The 7,817-nt window shown below is 43.8% G+C and overlaps 1 pseudogene; it reads right to left on the reverse strand.

The window, feature by feature from the left end:
* Nucleotides 1-1,242: 1,242 nt before the first annotated feature.
* LOC112472770 lies at nucleotides 1,243-1,337 on the reverse strand (annotated as a pseudogene).
* Nucleotides 1,338-7,817: the final 6,480 nt, after the last annotated feature.

Raw genomic sequence — 7,817 nt, forward strand, 5'->3', positions numbered from 1 at the left:
TAGTGATCATGCACTATTTTAGGAATCAGAACAAGCCACCTCCACCTGCTGCCGTGCCCATGCCAGGGTCCTCCTCCTCTTTAGGATCTTCGTGACAACTTCTGCTCTGTTGCACCCAGCAGCAATGACGCAGCAATGAAGCTGACCCCTTCTCTGAACATAGCATCATGACCAACTTCTGAATGGCTTTGCCTGATGTTCTCAGGTGTCGAGGATCCTTCTAACTGTCCTTGGCAAGGTCATTGCAGACATTTTGCATATTTTCAAAAATATTGTCTGTGTCAGTTTTTTTTCAATCTTTTATTAGTTGGATTTTGTGAGTCCACAGCGGGGATACACTGAAACCAATCCCGACCACCTCCTAGGAAGACACCTTCAAAAGAAAATGAAGCACCATTGAGTGCATCTGGAACTTCTTTTCACTCTCTCTACCTCACATGTCCCGCCAGCCTTCAGCATGGCTGTTGCATCTGGAAATTTTGCCATATGTTCATTCAAATCTTCATCTTCATCCTCACTAGTATCAGCCTTTCTTAAATATGTTTTTCCATTTGTGACTCATCACCTTTCCCTTTCAAGAGCATGGAGTCATCTTTGGTCTCAATGGCTTCTACTTTTCTGAGGCTGAATGTCTTCAAGATTTAGTGCCAACCATTCCTCTCCAAACACCTGCAAAAGCATTTATAGATGAGACAATTCAGTGTTGAGTTTTTTTTTTTATTATACCAAATTTATTCATAATACATTATGCAGGTGTTTTGATGAGAATCCAGAAACATCTTGAGACACCATATTTCTCTGAAATGTGAGAATTTAAGACCATTGCTGTTCCAGGACAAGTCTTGTGGATAGAGCTTTTTATTGCATTCATTTGCATTATTTTGTTCACTTCTCAGAACTCTGTCAATTAGCAACAGCTTGATCTTGCAGATGAGATAACTGAACCCAGAGAAAACTCACCCAAAGGCACACACTTGGAAGATTGTGGAGCCAGGACTAGACCCAGTATTCTCTCTGCTAGATTGTTCTGCCTTTCAGAATTAAGGACAGATCAGATGATAAGATCATTCCTGATCGAGCACATGACAGGTTAGAGCTGGAAGGGTCCCTTCTCTGTATCTAATTTAATTCCTACCTTCTTAGACATTCAGTCAATGTGTCTAATTAGAAAAATGCAAATTATTTGACTGTATACCTATAAATATTATCCCTGGAAAGAAGAGGAACATTTGGTAAATGTACAAAAATATGGAGAAAATTTGCATGTTATCCTTGTGTAGAGGCCATGTTAATCTTCTCTGTATTGTTCCAATTTTAGTATACATGCTGGCAAGCAATCTCCAGAATATTTTAAAGTGAATATACTGCAATAGAAAATACCAAAGTGGATCACATATAGTAAAGATAAGTATTGTTTTGTGATACTTTTGCGTTAGTTGATTATATGTGTAGGCATTATAGGTCAAGATATAAAATTTATTTCATGCTGTGGATTGTGTTAATGAATGTTGAAAAGCCACTGGTATAGCGGAAAGAGCACTGGAAAGTGGGTTCAATTACTTGATTTTAGTCATTGCTCTGCCAACAACTATCTGGTGAGCTTGGCCAGGGAACTTAAGCCTACGTGGCTTTCATTTCCTTATATACATGAGCAGGTCAGACTAGGTCTTTTGACAGCTTTTCCTCTAAGACTGTATCAATCTGGCGATTCTTTCACATCATCGATGAAACACAAAAGTCTTCTACATGAGGAAGATGGGTGGAGAGAGGTGGCAGGAGCAGAAAGGCAAACCAGAGCCAGGTACAGTCACGTGACTGTATTCCACAGCAGCTGCCGTCCCGGTGCTCATTCTTGTTGCTTGTCATCACGCTGGTAGCACCCCAAGATGCTGCTGCCATGAGGGCGTGAATGATGATCTTGGTTAAATCCAAGTTGGAATCTGTGGACAGCAGGTGAAGACTGCCAAACACACACACCTGGTACCACCGCTTGGCACTGCTAGGGTCTCAGAAGCAGTTCTTGATGACAAGCATGATAAATACACCAAGGGGGAAGCAAAGGAAAGGCAGCTTAAATAGAACCAGCTGAAACTTAGGAACCATATTCCCTCTACAATCTATGTGGCCCTGAAGTAATAAAGACCTTCTTTAGGAAAGAAAAAAGAAACGAGAACAATTTCAGAAAATATGCAATGTGAAATGCGAAATATAACTTTTTCTGGTGTAGACTAGCACTTAGTTTTCTGTAAAGAACGCGGACCTGTTATCACTTCCCATTCATTTGTTGAATGAGATGCAAAGTTAATTTTATGGTGGAGAAACAGTCAAGAGGTTGCTTGCTTTTTGTCACTATAGATGATATCTTTGATCTTAGCACATAGGATGTGTATGTGTATACACACACCACATATACACACAAGAGCTGATAAATGCATTAAATGCATAAATTATTTATTGGTCCTGGGACAGCACGCAATATGACAAGAAATGAGATGTATCTGTGTGATGTGTACGCATGTGCAGAAATTGAAGGGGTATTTTTTTCCTCAGGTAGAAACATAAGGCCAGAAAACATTCTGTCTTGGAAGAACAAAAGTACAAAGACGTCCCGACAATTGAAGGTTACAGTTTTGCACAATTGCTTATTATTCATCGCATTTGGAAATAGGATGTGGAGAAGGCAGCCACCCCTCTGTGCCTGGATCTCTTCAGCACGCTTCAATTTAGTGTCACCTGCTAGGTAAAATTTAACAAGGTGTGTCTGTTGGCCTGCAAAAATCTGGGTGACAGGAGACTGGTGGGTCAGGAAGAAGATCAAAAATGGGCTTGGTTGTTGTTGAACACTGTGTACTTTCAAAGAAATGAATGAATAATTTAAGTCATTTTAGTACTTGCAGAGGGCACTGAATGGACAGCTCTGGGGTCCCAAGGCCTGTGTGCTGCCCGGATGCACCGTAGGTACAAACTAGAAGCGACACCCCCACCCCCGCAGATGAGCCTCTGCCTGTCTCGCTGGCCAGACTGAGGAGAAAGCGCAGTCGGGTGGCTGGGTCCCAGCACGACATGGCTGTGCAGGAGGCACTGCTGGACGGAGTGGGGAGGAGACGTACTTGCTAGACTCTCCTTTTGTGTAGGTGACCGGAGAGGCTGAAGAGATGAACACCTTTCTGGTCATGAGCCACCATGACTGGAACTAAACCCGTGAAACTAATGTGAGATGATGACATAGTAATTTCTTCAGCTACTCTTTGCTTCCAAATGACAAAAAACAAAACAAAATCCAACACCAAAACAAAAAATAGCTCAGAACAAAGTCCCAACAACAGGGGGCAAAAAAAATCTCCAGCCCTTCCTAACCAAGGGGCCGTTATTTTTGGCTGTGGGCTGGGCTGGTGAGACGCTCTTTGGCCGGCTGTCACTGTGCACAGCCGTCTGACTGGAATTTTTGTGAACCGGGAAAGAGATGGTTATATTTGGCCTCTGGAAGGGAAGTTGCTGAGATAGAGAGGCAGCTTTGGGTCATAGGGTTTGAGGCCATGCCAACAGGAGGGGAAGCAACTCACCATTTCCAGCTGAGGAAGTGGGTGGGACAAGCCAGCCGAACCCTCTGTCAGGTTCTGCAGGAGACACGCCACAGCACTGCCGAGGAGTCTGTTCCAGTCTGGTGAGACTCACTGCCTCTGGCCGAGCGGGCAGGGAGGGCCAGCATGGGTGCAGCTACGTGCCTGTGAGGCAGGATTCATTTCGGTCTGTTTCTTCGCTTAGCCCATGGCGCTCAGTCTAGGCTATCTCCACCACTTCCACTTCTTGGAAGTTTCCAGACTTTGTTTACTAGTCATTATTCACATACCCTGTGTTCGCTGCTGGATCTGAGTGCTGTGGTTTACCTTTATGATCCACGTAGCTTCCACACACAAGGACATTTTAAAAATTCAAATATGCACTTGGTTGCCTTCTTCCTTTAAGCTCTGGGTGATGTATATATAAAATAAATTATTAAATCTTCAGTTGTGTTATAAAAAGAATGACACTCGAGTCATGATTGAAAAACAAGATTATTGTTTATGAATATACCACTAAAATATGCATTTTGTAAGGCTCATTGATTTATTTCCAATGCGAGAAACCACATAGACATACAAGATGGTTCATTAGATATTCATTATACCTCCTTAGCTGCTTTTATTAGAAGTGCCCACAGTGCCAACGGTAAGGCTGACGTTTTCAGGGGTTGAGTCAATGCTTGAAACTCATCAATTTCTTATAGGCAGTTTTGGTTTAAGGTATTTTGATGATTTTATAGAAATGCTTTACCCCATTAAAAAGCTATAACTTAAACTGTGGAGCAGGGCAGGCACACATTAGATGATAAATGGCTTTGTGTAAGAGATTTCAAATTTGTCAAATCTGCATTAAAGAACTATATTTGAAATTGGTTAGAAGGTTGGGTGAATTCTCCAGGTAAAAATGACATTTGTTTTATGGATCCCTCCAAAACAATCCCCCCAGAGTTTTCATTTGAATAAATCACATCCAAGTTCAGCACTCCAGAAACAGCTAGCATGGTAGTATTGCATTAGCTGCTTTTCTGTTTCCTCTTTTTAGAAAAAAGGGCTCGATTTCATCTGTAAAAGAAGTGAGACGGGATAACCTGAAGGTGTGAATTTTTATCCCTTCTCATTCCTTCCTTCCTTCATTCATTCCACACTTATTTATTGAATAGGTGTGGGCATGTCCTGGCACTAGAGAAATAGCAACATACAAAACCTAGACCTGGTTCTCAGAGAGATGACATAGGAGAGACAATAAATAAGATAAATTCATGAATTGACCAGCACACCAAAGGCAGCAAAGGAGAGTACTGTGTTGAAAAATTATTGGGCAGGTGGCTCCAAGCCTCTTTGAGCAAGGGTCGTTTCAGCCAAGGAGAAGCCACTTGAGCAAACATCTAGAAGAGGAGCACTCCAGGAAGAGGGACCAGCCACAGTTGTGGCAGCGCAGTAGCGTGTGCGAGGAAGAGAAAGGCCTAAATGTCTTTTCCGTGGGTGCTTTTTCCCCACCTCTAGAGTTGTGAACACTCTGCTGCATGAAAAATGAATGAGGCCAAGGGCATAGTGGGAAGTGTGCAGAAGGGAGGGAGACAGGAGGGTTGGTTAGGAACATGGTTTGGGCGGGTAGGCACGTTAAGGTAGACCAGGCGACCTGCACTAATGAGTAAGCCCACATCTCAGTGGCTCAATCAAGCATATGTTTCTGCCCTGCCTGGGTCACGGTCTGGTGCGGGTCTCATGGCTCCTCTCTGAGCAGGTAAGCAGATTCTTGTCATTATGTGTCTCCACTTTCTCAAAATCGAGAGAGGAGAATGAGTGGAAGGCTGGATTGGATGTTTTAGGGGACAGGGCTATACTGGCCACTTGACTAGAACCCAGGTCCATGACTCTAGTCTAACTGTAAAGGAGGTTGGGAAATGTGGTTGTCCTTTGTGCTGAGGGAGAAGTAGCTGAATCGGGGAGCATCGAGCCAGTTTTGGCCACATGAGAGGAAGGACGAAAAGTGGGGATCCTACTACTCTCCCTGTATCCTGAAGATCCATCTTCCATCTTGGCCAGGAGTGCTGGCAAAGGGGCTGGGATGGAGAGGGAATGTCCTCACAACGATGACGCCTCGCCGTCCCGCCACACGGAGAAGAAAGCGGGGAGAAAGCCATAATTTCAGCCCTGGACGGGAGCGTGCCTGGATACCCCGTCTCTTACCTTTAGGCTCATAGTAAATCATTTTACTGCTTGTTAAGAGTCTGGAGGAGAAGCCAGTTTGATGTTAGAGACCCGTCTCCTCTTTCCGGCCTTCAAGACTTCCTTCCCTATGACCTTACCCCGTGTTGATCCAGCTCTACTGCTCCCATCTCAGACCACCCACTCTCAGCAGGCCTGACTTCTTAAACCTTTCTTCCAACAGAGGATGGACACTTTATCCCCTGTCTTCTCACCATTCTTCTCCTGCAGTCTAACAAGTCCTGCCAGCCTTTTTATCTCTGTGGAACCTTTCCTGCATTCTCAGGCTTCTGTGAAGTGCAGTCACAAAGAGGCCGTCTATCTCTTCCATCCACCCTTCAGATCTGCTCAGGTGGGTCCCTATTTCTCATCCTTCAGAGACCTGTCACGCAGATCCGATCGCTTTCTGGATCACTTCCAACTATTAGAATAGCCTCAATTTTGAAAGTGAGATTTATTTTCAAGTCTTAAAAGTCCAGCTGAGTCTAACGTAAAACTTCAATCTCACCTCCAAATCAAAGGTATTCACCTAAGCTTAAGCTCAGGGATGTGCAGCTGGTTTGTCATTTTTTCCTCCCTCTACCTCATCTCCCTTCTGACTCTTCCAGGGTCTAAGTCCATATTAGTGATATTAGAGGAAGAGGGACAAAAATATATCTCACATCAAGATTTCCTCCTGGACAATGTTGAGAGGCCACGCAATGCTGGTGGGGACCATCATCTGTTTTCTCACGGGGCACATTTTTGGATACTTTTAAGAGCCTCCTCCCACTCATCGTATAAAACTCGCACCCCCTTCCCATTACTCTGCTCCAGTTATTCTGGTCTTCTTTCTGTTTCTCAACAATGACATGTTTCTTCTTTCTTTAGAGCCTTTGCAGTTTCATATCCTTTGCCCGGGTTCAGCTACAAAAACAGTTTTCTTCCTTTGCAAGCAGAAACACAAAGCAGCCCTTCAGAGAGGTCGGGTGGGCGTGTAGCCATTTTGGCAGTATGTTGCACTAATCTGATGCAGCACAGGGCGAACCACTCCAGATGGCCTGGCAGAAGCAGAGTTGAATAGCAGCATCTGGAGGACTACTCTTAGTCATCTTTTAAATCTCAACTCAAGCAGTAATTCTTTAGAGAAGGCTGACCTGAACTCTCAGCTCAGGGCAGGCCCCAATCACGTAATGAAGACATTAATTGTGTAAATAATTATTTAACATCTGTCTTCCCTGCTCGAATGTGGATTCCAAAGAGGCTCAATAAATAGATATTTGTAGAAAGACAGAATAAATGGATTCTGTTCATGATCACTTTGACATGCCAAACAGGTAGTAGGTACTCAATATTTGTGGAACTGACTTGAAACTGAGGGCAGGAGCCATGCCTATTAATTTCTCAATTCACTATGTGACTTAGCACATAGTAGGATATCAGTAAACGTCTGTTACTCAGTGTTTTGAACCAGCTCTTCAGAGTTAACTCAAGCAGTGGAGAATTGGCTGGAATGCAATTCTGACCTGTGCTGGATGGATGGCCCTCAATGTCTGCAGAAGAGCTGTTCTGTCATCTTCGCTGAGCTGGGCCTCAATAAATAGATAGCCTGGCAGGAGTGTGGAGACATGGATAATGAGGCCATAGATCCAAAGAATGACAATTTCTAATAATTTAGCCTTCTGTTCCTGTTGGCACCTTTATTTCTCTATCGGCCCAACCAAGCCAGCTCTTGGTTCTCCAAACAGGGTCACCATGTGCACCTTCAACCTGACTTGCATGGAGACTTGTTTTATTAGTCACAATTAGTTGCAGGTGCAAAGACTGAGGCCACAACTAACTATATCTGGAATCACCTCCTTACATGTGAAATTAAACACTTGCACACTCAGAATTAGGTTCAAGTGGCTAATTGCACCCGGAAGTAGGTAATTGCAGGTGCAATTAGCTGAAAGTGCAATTTTTCACCCGAGACTAATTGCTCCCAAGTAAGGAGATAGGGACTGGAAACTCAGCACTGAGTGGATGTGTGGTTATTACAACCACCTGTGATTTTAATGGCCCTTC

This window comes from Pteropus alecto, unplaced genomic scaffold (assembly GCF_000325575.1).
Source record: "Pteropus alecto unplaced genomic scaffold, ASM32557v1 scaffold70, whole genome shotgun sequence".
Lineage (NCBI taxonomy): Eukaryota > Metazoa > Chordata > Mammalia > Chiroptera > Pteropodidae > Pteropus > Pteropus alecto.